At 44.5% G+C, this 16,252-nt stretch overlaps 1 protein-coding gene across 5 annotated transcripts in view; it reads left to right on the top strand.

Annotated features, from left to right (window-relative positions):
• RASGRP3 (RAS guanyl releasing protein 3) overlaps positions 1–16,252 on the top strand; it is a 205,821-nt gene that overhangs the window by 56,825 nt on the left and 132,744 nt on the right. Inside the window, exon 2 of one of the 5 annotated variants that reach the window (XM_089690175.1) lies at positions 13,765–13,866. The exons of the other annotated variants lie outside the window; for them this stretch is intronic. The gene's annotated coding sequence lies outside the window, so the exon portion shown is untranslated. The remainder of the gene's footprint in view (positions 1–13,764; positions 13,867–16,252) is intronic. 5 annotated transcript variants of the gene reach the window in all.

Raw genomic sequence — 16,252 nt, 5'->3', positions numbered from 1 at the left:
TGCTTTTGAATTTAATACCACTTTAATATACTTATAGGTCCTAGAATTTAAAGAGAAGTATGGAAATAAAAAAAAATAATTTAAAAATTCATACTTACCTAGATGGCTGCAGAACCGATCCAAGCCGCAGCTGTGTCCCGCTGGCTCTACACCGAGAACGGAGCAATCAAACACTGTTGATCACTCATTTCTCAGCTCCACTCTGAGCACAAAGTAATGACTGTCAGTCTTCGCTCCCTGCTTTGCCCCTCCAGCACTCACTGGAGTGCTGGGCTTTAGAGGGGGGAGGAAAGGCTGGCTCAGTCTCTCACCAGTGTGCTGAGAGGCTGAGCCAGCTGTCAGTCAGGCATTTGGGTAGATCCTGACATTATTGTCAAGATCCTGCTGAACCTAGATCGGCTCTGTGGTGTCAGCTGACAGTGGCCCACTGTCACCTGAATCTGGAGCACAGAAATGCAGAACTAAGTGCAGAAGAGCTTTGGCCAAAATCCTAGTTAAATTTAGCACAGTAAATTTCCACTAAGCCTAGTGAAGCAATTGTAGCTGTGTTCTGATTACCCAATCGTGCAGCGGTATTTAAAAAAAGAAATTGCTTGCACATGATATAATTGAATAATTGAAGGCCTAGTTCACACTAGTGATTGGGGGTGGTAACACCCTGTGGTTGTGCTGTGCTTTATCCACCTCCACCCCTACCCCCTTTAGCTCTGGAGGCAGTGGCTGGGGGAGTACCAATACATCAAACCCATGATTTGCTTTATCAGGAATTATGCCCGCCAAACGTGACTCACTAAAGTGAATGGGGCCACTCTGCAAGCATCCCGCATCCACGTGCTGTCCAGCAAAAGTAACAGTTAGGCTGTTGAGATAAACCATTTAACACTGACAGGGGTGCTTACAAAGTTCAGCCTTTATTCATTTATTTATGCAAAACCTTATCCCAAAAATAAAGTAGCTGTTTCTTTTACTGCTTTAAAAGTGTTAGCTGGAGTTCACCTTTATGTATTTGTTAGCTAAGTCCATCTAAATCTGAGTACATCTAACATTACTCTCTCCCCAGATTCATAATGTTGCTGTCCAAACCTGTCTCATGCTCCAGAGTGGTGATACCCTAAGACAGGAAGTATGTTTTGGCCAGATCAGCAGGTGAAAAAAAAAAGCCTGAAAAAAAGAAAACTAATGAAGCCTCCGCATTTAACCCTTTTATCGCCAGAGCTATTCTGAGGAGTTTTTTTTTGCACACTTGTTAAAAAGAATTATTTTGGGCCTAAACATTAGTTAAACCCCACAAACATACATTTTGTTCTGTGAGCAGACTAATGGTAGCAGATCTAATTTTGTTTATGTCACAGGATATTATTGCAACAGTTTATCAAGCATACATTTTCTGTGCAAAACACAGTATAGTATAGTACACATTTTTCATCTTTTTTTTGTGTAAAATTTAAAAGATAAGGTCCCTGTCACATGGGCGGACTGATAGCGTCCGTCTCTCCGTTTTTCAGGTGGACCCGATCGGACCTTCCATTGTCCTCTATGGAGAGGTGAATGTAAACAGACTGCCTGTCCATTTACACCCGCCTGCATCCGTCCATCCATCCATTTCCCATCCGTCTAGTGCACAGGTGTCAAACACAAGGCCCACGGACCGAATCCGGCCCTTCAGGCCATTTCATGTGGTCCTTGCACAGCTCCTGCAGGTACCCCTTTGTCTCTGCACCCACCTTGTCTCAGCAGTCAGCAGCAGAGAGGAGAGTAGAACTCCTCTGCCAAATCCTGCTCCTCTCAACGCAGCTGCAGCACCCCCTCATCTCTGCCTCCCCTGGTCTTGGCATTCAGCAGACTCTGGCAACTGATTCCACTCCTCCAGAGATCCTCCTCCAGACCCTGTACTTTTTGCTTTCCAGCTCTGTCTCCACTGTGATGTTAGGGAGGGTGTGGGATTCTTGACATCTGATGTAATGGGGGTGGAGTGCTCTGGATGTCTAGTCTTACATATACAGCCGGCCCTCTGAGGGAAACCATAATGTTGATAGGGCCCGTGATGAAATGGAGTTTAACAACCCTGGTCTAGTGGATCGGATGACACTCAGTGTAAATGGACAGGCACTCATAGAGGACAGCGGGCTGTTTGCTTATGCCGAGCTGTCATCCGCTTGCTCAGGGCTGAGCAGGTGGATCTACTTGGTGGAGTCTGCCCATGTCAAAGGGGCCTAAGGATATTCCAAGTAAATAGATACTAAACCTGTCAAGTCTTAAACTTGCGTGAACTCATGAAACATAACATGTGTATCATAATTGCATTAAGGTGTCCCCAAAGTACGTGTATATGGGGGTGGGTAGGCTCAAACTTTTTTTGCGAGGGTTTTTTATGTGCTTAGGTATACCATAATTTTTTTTAACACTTAACTGTATTGCTATCATATAGGGGACCAACAGACCCTTGTGTGGCAGCATTTTTTACTGTGACAGGTTCTCTTTAATGAGCCATCAGGGGTCTGTAAGACTTCTGATGTCTCCCTAAGGCAGGCAATACATGGGTTGAATTCTGAACAAATTTTCTTTAGAAAATCGGAAATTTCTTTTTTTTTTTTTAAATCCTGTGGTGCCACCATTGATTTGAAAATTCAACCAACCAAGTCTTCAATTTCAACTCATGTTGCTGCAGGAAAGAATTTTTGTGTCTCTGAATATTATTTTCCAGGCCACAGCACATGCTCATTTCTTTTTCGATTATATTTTTCGCACGATTCTCCCATTATTGATTAGAAATTTGTTTTTCAAAAAATTTCTAACATGCCTGATCGCTCAAATTTGATGGCAGGCTGAAAATCGTCCAATACTGCGGCCCACTACTGGTGTGAAATTCAAACAAAAATTCTTAGTTACGATTTTTTAAAGAAAATTCTTTCGGAATTCGACCCATGTATGTATTACACTTCTCTGGAGTTAATGGAATATAGATCATGCTCATGAGCTTGTTCCCTGGCCACAGCAGCAGTGGAAAGTGACAGCAAAAACCAGAAGTGACAAAATCCTCATCGCAGATTCTTACAAGCAAGGGGAGTCAGTGAACAGATGATAAACATCACTAGCAGTAAAAGTCCTAAAGAATGGGAAGCTCTACTATATTACATTTTTTCCTTTTTGGGTTTTATACTGCTTTAATCATGTAATTTGCGAAATACACTACTCAAACACAGTATAGCATCAAGTCAATTAAACTCCTGGGATATTCATCTGATCAGTTAAGAAGTAGGGGTGGTGTTGTTAATCAGTTTCAGCTGCTTTGGTGTTAATGAAATTAACAACAGGTGCACTAGATGGGCAACAATGAGATTATCCTCAAAACAGGAATGGTTTTACAGGTGGAGGTCACTAACGTTTTTTTCCCTTCTCGTTTTTTCTGACTGTTGTTCACTAGTTTTTCATTTGGCTAGGGTCGGTGTCACTACAGGTAGCATGAGGCAAGACCCTACAGAGGTTGCACAGACAGTCCAACTCCTCCAGGATGGCACATCAATACTTACCATAGCCAGAAGGTTTGCTGTGTCTCAAGAGCATGGAGGTTGTTCCAGGAGACAGGCAGTTACTCTAGGAGACCTGGACAGGGCCATAGAACATCCTTAACCCATCAGGAGGATTGGTTTCTGCTCCTTTGTGCAAGGAGGACCAGGATGAGCACTGCCAGAGCCCTTCAAATTGACCTCCAGCAAACCAATGGTGTGAATGTCTCTGACCAAACAATCAGAAGCAGACTTCATGAGGGTGGCCTGAGGGCCCGACGTCTTCTAGTGGGCCCTGTGCTCACTGCCCAGCACTTTAGAGGTCGATTGGCATTTGCCATTGAACAGCAGAATTGGCTGGTCCGCCACTGGCGCCCTGTGCTTTTCACAGATGAGAGTAGGTTCACCCTGAGCACATGTGACAGACGTGAAGGGTCTTGAGAAGCCATAGAGAACTTTATGCTTCCTGTAACATTGTTCAGCATGATCGTTTTGGTGGTGTGTCAGTGATGGTCTGGGGAGGTATATCCATGGAGGGACTCACAGACCTCTACAGGCTAGACAATGGCACCCTGACTGCCATTAGGTGTTAGGATGAAATCCTTGGATCCATCGTCAGACCCTACACTGGTGCAGTGGGTTCGGAGTTCCTCCTGGTGCTGGACAATGGCCGGCCTCATGTGGCGAGAGTATGCAGGCAGTTCCTGGAGGACGAAGGAATTGATACCATTGAATGGCCCCCATGCTCGCCTGACCTAAATCCAATAGAACACCTCTGGGATATCATGTTTTGCACCTCAGACTGTCCAGGAGATCAGTGATGCCCTGGTGCAGATCTGGGAGGAAATACCCAAGGACACCATCCGTCGTCTCATTAAGAGCATGTCCCGACGTTGTCAGGCATGCATACAATCACGTGGGGGCTATACAATCTATCATTTTGAGTTGCTGTAATGAAATTTCAGCAAAATGGACTAGCCTGCTGCATAATGTTTTCTCTTTGATTTTCTGGGTGTCTTTGAATTCATTCCTCTGTAGGTTGATAATTTTCATTTCCGTCAAATGATGGGGCATCCTTACGTTCCTCACACATTACCCAGTCCATATCAATATATATATCCAGCATGATATTTTTCCTCATTGAGATCTGATGTGTTTTCAAAGTGTTCCTTTAATTTCTTTGAGCAGTGTATATATGACAATAAAATGATCATTACTATATGTAAACATTTCCAGCTAAATATACTGTACATGTCTTATACTTATATCTAAAGAGTTATGCTGTATTTTTGGAAAGTAGTGTCATACGGCATAGATTACTAACCACTTGCTGACTGCCCCATAGCAGATTTACTGTTACAGGGTGGCTACGCTGTGCAAAATCACGTATATATACAAGAGTTTGCATTTCTGGGAAGGGGCACGCGTGCTGTCCTACCCACCGTGTAATTGGCTCTTGGAAATGTCAATCACTGGATCCCGACCAGTGATTCATGGCCAGGACTCAGTGATCGGCAGAGCAGCTGACAGGGGTGAGAGCTGTGTGTAAACAACACAGCACAGATCTCTCTGCTGTCAGTGGGGATGTGCTGCTGTTTATCTCTCCGCAAAGCAGAGTGATAGAAAGAAGCACATCCCCTAGTAAAACACTACACAGTAATCACACGGCAGTACACAATTAACCCTTTGATCTCCCCAGATGTTAACCCCTTCCTGCCCAGTATCATTAGTACAGTGGCAGTGTTTTTTTTATTAGTGCTGATCACTGTATTAGTGTCACTGGAGGTGCCGTGGTAATTAGTCAGAATGCCCGCTGCAGTCCCACAGTCCTGCTGTAAGTCCCTGATCCCCGCCATTACTAGTATAAAGATAAATAAAAAATTCCAGTTTATATACCACCATTTGTAGAAGCTATAACTTTCATTTTTTTTACGAAAGACATATAGCAAAATACATTTTTGCCTAAATGTATGAAGAAATTTTATTTTTTTTATTGGACATGTTTTATAGCAAAAATGTCAAAAATATTGTTATTTTTTTCAAAATGGTCAGTCTTTTTTTGTTTATAGGACAAAAAATAAAAGCCACAGAAGTGATCAAATACCACCAAAAGAAAACCCTATTTGTCAGAAATAAACAACACAAATTTAATTTATGTACAGTCTTGCATGACTGTGCAATTGTCAGTTAAAGTAACGCAGTGCCCTATCGCAAAAAAATGACCTGGTCAGGAAGGGGGGTAAATCTTCTTGAGGGCAAGTGATTAAGACTGTCATCAACTGATTTACAGTTAGCATAAGTATACTGTATATCTGTCAAAGAACATAAGGATCCTGTATCATTCTTAAAACTTCACAAAAAAACAATCACAAAATCTGTGTAATATGAGTCATGTACAATAGGAAGGACAATAGATGTCCTCTTGGTGCTCCATAACCTGAATGGAAATCTTCAGGCTGCATCCTGGAGCTTTTGTATGCTGACTGGACAGGAAGTTCAAACTTCTTCTCTGTTGTACGTCAAACAGTTACTATACTTTAAAACAGGGGTCTCCAAACCTTCTAAACAAAGAGCCAGTTTACTGTCCTCCAGTCCTAAAGTGGGCCAGACTCTTGGGAGTAGAAAGGGTCCTGATATCCGTGGAACAAACAATGCCACATCTTTGGTGTCACTGGGAGGAATAGCGCCCCATTGTTCCAGTCATTGGGCCCCATTGTTGGTGCCATTGGGAGGAATTGTGCCCCATCATTGGTGTCATTTGGAGGAATTGTGACCTGTCATTGGGAGTTATTTTGCCCCTTTAATGGTGTTATTGGGGGAAGTATCCCCCATTGTTGGTATTGGTGTAAAAAATAGTGCCCCAAGGATCAGATAAAAGTAGGCAAAGGGCCACATCTGGCCCCAGGGCTGCAGTTTGGAAACCACTGCTCTAAAATATTGAAACTCAGCAGAATATCAATGTACAGTGTGTGGTTATATACGTTATTTATCTGTTACAATGGTGTTAATAAACATTTAAAGCTGAGTTCCAGGTATGGATTTTATAGCATAGGTGCATGGTCCAGCTCAGACCATTATGATGCGTATTCCATATATGTGGAAATGGAGAATCACTGTATAGTCTCTGCTACTACAGTGATTGCCACTGTCTTCCAAGTCCTGGGGTCTGCTGCATAGTGAACACAGCGTGTTGTCCATTTAGTATGGGCACCATTCCCAGAACTCCTTGCATTTTTTTCAATGAAACAAAGTGTTCTCTGATTGCAAAAAGTGGAGAGGTAGGGAGGACCACAATCTCCACCTAATCCAGTCAAAGAACGTCTTGCATTCTCCACACTCGTGAAAAAAAGCTTATCAAGCTAGTGTTTTGTTGCCTTCCTTAAAGTAGTTGTATACCTATACATATACCCAGTGAAATGACTGACCTCAGGTAATACACAGAAATGAAACAAATCCTCCTACATAAGTTGTACCTTTTATCTGCAGTCACCTCTTCTCTACATCTGCTCAAAAAGCAGTATTTACAAAGCATGTCGGAGCTTTCACAAAACAGGGGGCGGAGAGCTGAAATACACTCTGCAGAGCACAGTGAGGAGAGCTGAGAGCTGATTGGAGGGAAGAGACACCCCCCTATCACATAGCACACAGGAACAGAGCTGAGGCTGTAAATCTGCTTGAGGTCCCTCCCCTGTCACCATTTTTCTCTTGGTGTCAGGAAAACTTGCTAGAAGTGATTTACTGAATGCTGACAGCAGATGAATTAAACAGTTGAGAGAAATGTCACGTAGTGCTCAGAATTGAGACAAGTACACACTATAGAGGGACATGCTTTGTTCAAATTTCATGTCTGAGAACTGAGACTAATTGAAAATGTGTTCTGACTTTTTTCTGGCGTGGTCTGCGGTCCTGTGCGAGTCCTTTGCAGTTCAGTGTGGTGTGGTTTTCAGCCCATATTGGAATGGGCTGAATTTGCTGTAAATCACACCATAAGTAGTGAGTGCACTACTTTTCCTACATTCATTGCATCGGATTACATAGTACTGTGACACAATGCGATCTGGTGCAGGCATTTGGGATGTTGTTAGGATTATATTGACATCCGCAGCAGATTGCGCACTCAGTGCATTTTAAAGCAGAGTTCCACTCGACCTATCAAAAAATAAAAGTTAGCAGCTACAAAAACTGTAGCTGCTGACTTTTAAAAAACAGCCACTTACCTGTCCCATAGTCCCGTGGTGTGTCTCCTGCAGCTCGTTTCACCGGCCGTTCTGTATTCCAAGAGGCCGGCATCTTTAGTGTGGGCACACGGCTGTGACAGCTTGCGGCTTCACAGCCAGGTACCCACTGCGCATGCACGAGTAGCGCTGAGCTTCCTGAATTGTCCTTTAGTCTTCTGGGACCTGTCATGTGTTCCAAAAGACTGCAGGGAGGGAGGACACCTTCCGCTCTAGGCGGTCGGACCGGAAGTGGGAGCGGGTACCTGTCAAATTCGGGTACCCGCTTCCCCAAGGTGCCAATCCTTAACCACCTCCTGTCCGGCCCATGTATATAAATGGCTGGACGGTGGCAGTGCAGGGTCGGGTGGCCATTTATAAACGGCCTCCGCGCACCCTGCTTGTGCGCGCTCCCTGGGAGCACCTCCGGACACAGTGAAACACCAATCTTCGGACGGGACCTCTGTCCCGATCATGTGATCACCAATTGGCCAATCAGTGATCACATGCAAACTAGTAAGCAAGATGTCACTTCTGACATCATTGCTTACTACGTGTGAAATCTGTGAATGATCGCAGAGGTCACATGGTACAAGGCTATTCACAACAGCCTCGTACCATGTGACAAGCTATGACCAATCACAGCTCACACAGTAGTTCTCAATGGCTGCAAGAATGTAGCTAGAGAGGAGAAATGATTGCTTTTACAGCCTTTATGGGTGTAAAAGCAATCAGTGTAAAGAAAAAAAAAAAATCTTCATCACCCAACACAAGTAGTACAGTGTCACCATGGTGACACTGCACTGCTAGGGTGACAGTATGTAAAAATAAATAAAATAATAATAATAAATAAATAATAATATAAAAAGATGTAAAAAAAAGTTTAAAAATTATAATTTTTGGTTCTAAACTAATTTGGGTTTTTTTTTTTAATAAAAAGATAACAAAATGAATTTTGGCCAAGATTTATGATTAAATACTATTTATTTGCAAAATTTTATAAGAGAAACACTTTTTTTCAAAATTTTTGGACATTTTCATTTACATAGCAAAAAAAATAAAAATCCCAGTGGTGAATAAATACCACAAAAATAAAGCTTTATCTGTCTCAAAAAAATTCAAATGGGTACAGTGCTGCATGACCGCGCAATTGTCATTCAAAGTGTGATAGCACTGAAAGCTGAAAATTGGCCTGTACAGGAAGGGGGTAAAAGTGTCTGGACTAGAAGTGGTTACTGGGGAGCAGGGAAGCAGTCCTTAAAGCAGAACGTTCCCTTTTGGGTGGAGCTCCGCTTTAAGTTCAGACATATAATTCCATTGGAAAAAGGTGGTTTTTGTGATGCATCTGAACCCTTATCTGAAATCAAACGCAATGATTTCATACAGCTGCTGTTTAGCTAACAATATTTTGCCTGGTTTCTTGATTGACCAGTCAAAGGATATCAGGTGGGAAGATGCCAACAGAGCCACCCATGTAACGAATTTTAACTTAGAGTCAAGCCAAATTTCGCACAGTGTATGACCAGCTTAAGGCTAGGTTCACAACTATGCAGTTTGCATTTGATCCGTTTCTTCAGTGCTTTTTGCAGTGCGTTTTTAAATATGTGTTTTTGACGTGTTTTTTATGCATTTTGGGGGGGGGGGGTTTCAGCTTGTTGCTGGGTGGATTAAACGCAAAACACATAAAAAACGCACAACATGCTTTTCTGCAGCATCTCCATTGAAGTCTATAGAGCCAAAAACAGAACGTTTTGCATTTACAAAAAGTCCCCGACCCTTTCCAAAAAACATAACGGGTGAAAATGCGGAGAACCTGTCCCATAGGAAATAATGTCAAATGGACTGCTGTGCATTTCTGCAAAACAAAGTGGAAAACGTATAGATGTGAACCTAGACTAAAGGGGAACTAAACCCTCTTATATCCTTTCCAGACTTTGTCATGTTGCTGCAAATGTGATCAGTTATACCATCAGCCATTCGATGGCTTGACAGTTCAGTTGAGAGCACAAGCAACTGTTCTCATTTACAGCATGACTTGAATGTAACTGTTTTGAGAACCATTAAAGCAATGTTTTTCCTAATGCTTGTCACAAAGTTTGTCACAAATGTCACTTGAAAACGCAGTCTATGCAATCCAAAATGTCCAGCCATTTTCAGTTAAAGAGATGTTGCATGGCTAAATTTCCTTTCTAAGATAAACAAACACAGCACACATATGCAGTCGGTTAGCTGAAAGCATCATTTCTAAATGTTCCAGCACCACTGCCTGTAAATAAGATGTTTTCTGTTTAAGGAAAGGCCTTTTTTTAATAAAAGATTGTACACAAGATTGTTTCGCACATGGCATGAGCACTGTCTTATGTGTATCTGTAGCTTAAAATGTATCTAAACCCAATAACAAAATGTGATAGTATTGCAGCTGACAAGTCCCTAGATGTGATGGCTGCATTAGTTTTCCTTTTTCACACTTTTCCCTTTTTTTTAACCTGGTAATCCTCTCCTAAGATGAAACCTGTTTGATAAAACAAGGGATCATAGGCACAAAGATTAAGTCCATCTGTGCAGAACCCAATGTAAATGGTTTCAAATGTCCGTGAGTACACAGCACTATGACAAGTGGATGCAGGCTCTGTAGTATGGGAGATAAGGAAAAAAGAAAAGTGCCTCTAAGTGCAATATGTCAAAAAGCTTAATAAAACCCAAGTAAGGGTCACTCAAATTTAAAAGGATTACCACAGGCTCATCAGGAATCTGTGAAGCCAGGAGGGATGCTCATGGAGACACAGTAACACCGATCGTGTGTCAGGAGGGAGGAGAGTCCTGGGTTACTACCAGGGGCAGACTGACAACTCATGGGGCCCCCGGGCAATAGGGGATCATGGGGCCCCCGTGTCCTTGCCCAAACTCAAAAAAGTCTGTGAAACCTGTGAAAAAGATACCAGGGGCATCTCATGGAGCCCCCTACTGACCCCGGGCCCTCGGGCAGTGCCCCAGTTTCCAAATGGTCAGTCCGCCCCTGTTTACTACTATATCTGGTCTCTCACAGTACACACACAGAAATGCAATTGTTTTAGTAAATATAAACTGCTAAGTACCTTTTCTCATCAGCAGTATATAGTAGTCTTGTGACTTCTATCAGTGTGCGGCCGAGCACTGGCTAATCTTGTAGGAGGAGTTTTCATTCCTCTGACTGTCCTATGAGGCTGCATAACACCTGACCCTCTGTCTGGTCAGCGCTAATTGGCCCTGTGCCAATCACATGCACCCCCCCCCTAAAAAACTCTCTATTAATACACATCAAACTGAGCATATCTTGCCACTGCTGCTCTGTACTATGGCAGATGGATTGGGGACAGGAAAAAAAAGGGGAGGATCAGAGAAGACAAGATCAAACAGCCTTTTTACACAATGCGGAGCATTATTATTATTATTATACAGTATTTATAAAGCGCCAATAGTTCACTCAGCGCTGTACATTACAAAGGGGGACAGAACATGTGACAGAACAATACCAATACAATGCAAAACATGAGGGGATTGAGGGCCCTGCTCTTTCGAGCTTACAATCTAGGAGATTAACCCCTTAGGTTCTACAGTGAGTATAGAAAGCATGAGGGGGCGTGGTCAGCCAGGAGCTAAAATGGCTGCTTGATACGGGAGCTCCCGCCGGCCGGAGACTCTGCACAGCTTAAGCACCAGGAATGGGTGAGTGACGGACACACAAAGATGAGGGGAACGGACCGGAGCGCCTCTGGATCCCGATTCCCGCTCCCCACGGGCGCGTGGCCCTCAGTAGTCCCGCCATGTCCAGGCACTGTTCAGCTCACCACAGAGGGACAGGCCAAGTACAGCGTCCCCCTCCCTTCCTCCTCCTACAGCGTGCACTCGGAGCACAGACACGGGGATTGACACAGAGTCCATGCCACAACATGATCTCTCATCTGATAACTGTCCACTCTCCCTGAGAGATTTACAGGCTGTGGCTGCAGACATTAAAGCCACCTTCATTACAGCCCTTAGTGACTTAAGGGAAGATTCCTATATGCTTCATACCAGATTGGAAGAAGTGGAACTCTTAAGCAGATCCAATTCAGACTCCATAAGGGGGATTCAGCAATTGTCGACCTCCCACACAGCCCATATTCGATATTTCTACAGGCAAATCAAAGACCTGGATAATAAGGGTCACAGGCACAACATCAGAATGTGTGGCCTACCTGAATCTGTAGAACAACGTGACATCTCTAAAACCATTGTGGCAATCTTCAATGATCTGCTGGGCCGCCCTCCTGCTACACCTATAGAAATGGAACGCTCACACAGAGCACTTCACCCTAGAAACAGGGATTCTGACCCACCCAGAGATGTGGTTTGTTGCCTGGTCAGCTTCCCACTAAAGGAAGAAATCCTTCAAAGAGAGAAAAAACGCCTTTTATTCCAAGGGAACAAGATTCACCTGTTTCAAGATCTCACCTCAATTACCCTGCAACAAAGGCGATATCTTCGCCCCCTGCTTGACATTCTACGCTCCCATGGTATCTCGTATAGATGGTGGTTCCCATTCTGTCTTTCTGCTCAGGCTCAGGGGCGCATGGCATACCTGTGAGTCCCAGAAGACCTTTCCAGCTTCTGCGCAACCTTGGACATTCCGCTAGTGGAGCTTCCTGATTGGCACGGATCAATGCGCCTTCCACCTACCCCGACATTTACCAATGTGCCTAGTGAAATGGAAGGACAAGATCCCCTTTCTCGCCGACGTCGTTCGGCCCCCTCCACACCTTCACGAACGTCTGCTAGAGGGCCTACAGCTACCAACAGCCCTACTGCCTCTCCAGCGCACCGTAGGCCCTGCCACGAGGCCTGATGACCCTCCTGAGACCTCCTTCCCAATCTTCTCTCACCAGCAACACTCGTCTGAACAAGACTTCTATGGATCCCTCCCATCCGGCGCCCATGTCAAGTTGTGACTCTTAATATCTCCTGAGACTTCTGCATGGAACATTCTCCCTCTTCTTGTCGCTGGAGCCTTCTCTATCAACCCTACACCTCACCTGCCTTCGCGAAGATCCTCCAGAAGATCCTGAAGCGGTCCTTTGTTTCCTTTCACCGAGTTCATAGATCCTTACGCATACTGCCCCAACTGCTTTGAGGAACTGCCACTCTTGCTGCACCTTCACGGGGACCTCTTGGCCCTCTCGCCCTCCTGATATAGCCATGGTTTTGGGTCTTCTTACCTTAGCTGATTGGTTGGGGAAGGGTTTCAAAACATTTACCAGGCCCTTCCCATATTGCTCTTATCGCTACAGCTGTTGTGCGGAGCCTGGGTGGAGTACTACTGTCTAGACCCCGCACGCCTTTCCGTGGCCGGTCCTTTCGGTGACTCTCGGGGGACCTTCTGAGGGTCTTGTCCCAGTCAGGGACTGCTTTGGAAACGCTTTAGTACATAGGACTTACAGGTTTTGGCTCCTGCCCCTCTACATTCCACTATAGTGCCCCTTATTGGGAGTTAATTGCCTTTACTGATTCACGCTCACTTTAAGGGGAGGAACGGACCCTGGTATGGAAGTTTGGAGTGGGAGGGGGAAAGACCCGGGTTTGAGGTGGTCCCTCCTTTTATTTTGTTCCCCTCTGGCTTCACTGAACCCCCTGGACCTTGCCCTCCTCCCCTAACCCACCTCCTGTACTCTTTCTTTTTCCTCTTACTCCGCTTCTTGACAGGAAACGTGACTTGATTCTCCATAGGTTATTGAGTTAGGAGGAGACCTGCTGGGAGGGATCACCATGTGTTTTTGAGGGATGGTTGGGAATTGCGGAATCAGGAGGTTGTATGATATCCCATGGGTCCAACTTTAGACTCTGGTTTTAAATGTTTTCTTTACATGTATCTTCGAATACCTGCCCTATTATTCCAAAGTCATTAGGTTGCAAGTTTGCTCCCACTTGTTTTTGAAATCCTATATGGACATCTCTATAATGCTGTTACATGATTTATTAATATGTCGGACTCCGGTCCGCTCTCTTTTTGTTATTATTTGTTTCTGCAGACAGCGTGGACTCGCATACTGGCTTATCATGCAGCTACATCCTTACAACACCGCTGACTGCACCTGCAGGATATCGCACAGAATGCTTCCAACCAACAAAACGTATTTATAACCTTTTACATACCTTACTCGCATTCTTACATGACATACTGACATACTTTAGGATCCCCTGATTTTTTAACCCCCGGAGGTTTGCCTACGCCTGTGACAAATCTCTCCCCTCCACTGTGCTGGCTATGCACCGACTTGCTTCCTCTCCTTTTGCTCATTGTGTGTCCCTTTCTCGCCCACTCCTCCCACTTTGTCTGCTTTTTATGGTCCATGGCCAGGCGGACTCCAATTTTCCTTTTTTTTTGGATCCCGGTTCACCGCGTTCCCCACACAGTGGGCTTTGACAGCCTTCACTGACCTTATGCCGGCCACCCCTGTTTCTTATTATCTGTATTTAACCTGTTCTCCATTACTGGTCGAATTATCTACCTTCTTCCCCTACTCTCCTTTCCTCTTCTTTTCGTCCTATTTTTCCGCTCTCCCTAGTAGTTAGCGGGTCTACCTACTTTGCCGGTTTCCTACTCTACTTAGTTTTCTTCTCATCTCTCCTTTTCATCCCTCCCCCCCCATTTTTTTTTACTTTCTCCTCCCTACCCGAAATCCCCCCCCACCCCTTCAGACTCCCCTCACTGTTGCGATCATGCCTTCCTCAGTGTCTCCATCAGGTCATCTTTCATTAAAAGTCCTCTCTATCAATGCTAAAGGTCTGAACACTCCCCAAAAATGGTTCCTTTTACTTACTCACTTGTTTAGGCAGAGAGCGGGCATTGTTTTTATACAGGAAACGCATTTTCGTCAGGATGCCATACCCAGGCTTACTAACTCGCACTTCCCAACCGTCTTCCATGCTCCCAATGCTCAGGCTAAATCCAAGGGTGTCTCGATCTTGATTGTGAAGCATCTCCCCCTGACTATCTCTGACTCTCTCCCAAATCCAGAGGGTAGATACTTGTTTCTAAAAGGTACTTTCACCAATAGACCCATTACCTTAGCAAACCTATACGCCCCTAATGTCAAACAAGTGTCTTTCTTTCGCTCCGTTACCTCTCTCCTTTCCTCCTTTCAGATGGGTATCTTAATCCTGGGCGGTGATCTTAATGTTCCTTTATGCCCTCTTTTAGACACCTCATCAGGTAGCTCCTTCCTGCCTTATGCCTCTCTTAAACAGATCCACGCACAGTTACAAGATTTACAGTTCCATGACTCTTGGCGAGTTCTACACCCGAATGTAAAGGATTATACCTTTTTCACAGATCCTTTCCTTCAGCTCATTGGCCACATACCCAAGTCCTGGTAAGTCACTTCTTTGCCAGTTAAAGACTCGCTCTTCATTGGCAGGCCTGACGGGAGACCAGTCCTTCCCCTTTTGGGCCTACCTCCAGATCAGACATTTTCTGCTTTCCTCTACATACCGCTCTAAATGGACTCGCTCTAAAGCTGAACCACAGAGGCACCTAATATCCCTTACTTATCTGCTCCTCCTTGCTAATAGGCCCTTTGACTCACTTCCAGCATGTAAGGCGTGGAAAAGAGACCTAAATATAGATTTCTCTCCCTCAGATTGGGAACAAATATTCTCACAAATGCTCCCTAAATGTTTCCGCCCAGGAAAATAGTTTTAAACTGGTATCTCGATGGTACAATACACCCTCCAGAGTCCGCCACTTTGATCATTCCAATCCTGGTAGCTGTTGGAGATGTGGACCCCCGGCTGGTTCTCTCATGCATATTTGGTGGGACTGCCCCATTATTCAGCCCTTTTGGAGGGAAGTACACGGAATTACCTCTTCTGTATCAGCTATTGAAATTGAATATTCTCCTGCCCAAATCCTTCTTCACCATACCCCGCACTCCAAACGCATCTATGCTAATTCCCAGCTATGCACATGCTCACAGAGGCTAAACTCTGTCTACTAGTACTTTGGAGATCCACCCACATTGAAAGATTGTTTTTTGCGCATCGATAATATTGCGGAAATGGAAGATTTGATTGCCTCCTCTTTAGACAATCCTACCAAATTTTCTCACACATGGTCCTGTTGGACATATTTCCGCATGACTTCTGAATACCGGTCTACCGGTCTGGGTCTGGCTGACTGACTGTTCTTGAATACTTCCTAGGCCCTGGCATTCCTAGTGAACCCTGTCTGCTTTATGTTCACTGACAAGTGCATATAGGACCCCTGATACTGCAGTCCCGCACCACCGGGAACATCACCCATACCGATTTACACTTACACTCTCGCCTATCCCCTTTTGTGGAATTCCTCTTACACTGGCTCATATTTCCCCTGACAGTGATCAGTGAAGGTACCCTACTCACCCCTCTACCTCCCCCCGTCCCTTTTTTTTTTCTATTCTCTCTCCCCCTCCCCCCTTTCCTTTTACTCATCCCCTATCCTACTCAGAGCTCTCTTTCTTTTTTTCCTCTTCATTA

Source organism: Staurois parvus, unplaced genomic scaffold (genome assembly GCF_062004578.1).
Source record: "Staurois parvus isolate SC_StPar_1 unplaced genomic scaffold, SC_StPar_1.0 ptg000520l, whole genome shotgun sequence".
NCBI lineage: Eukaryota > Metazoa > Chordata > Amphibia > Anura > Ranidae > Staurois > Staurois parvus.
The sequence above is the reverse complement of the archived record's forward strand: the minus strand, read 5'-3'. Positions and strand labels throughout refer to the sequence as shown.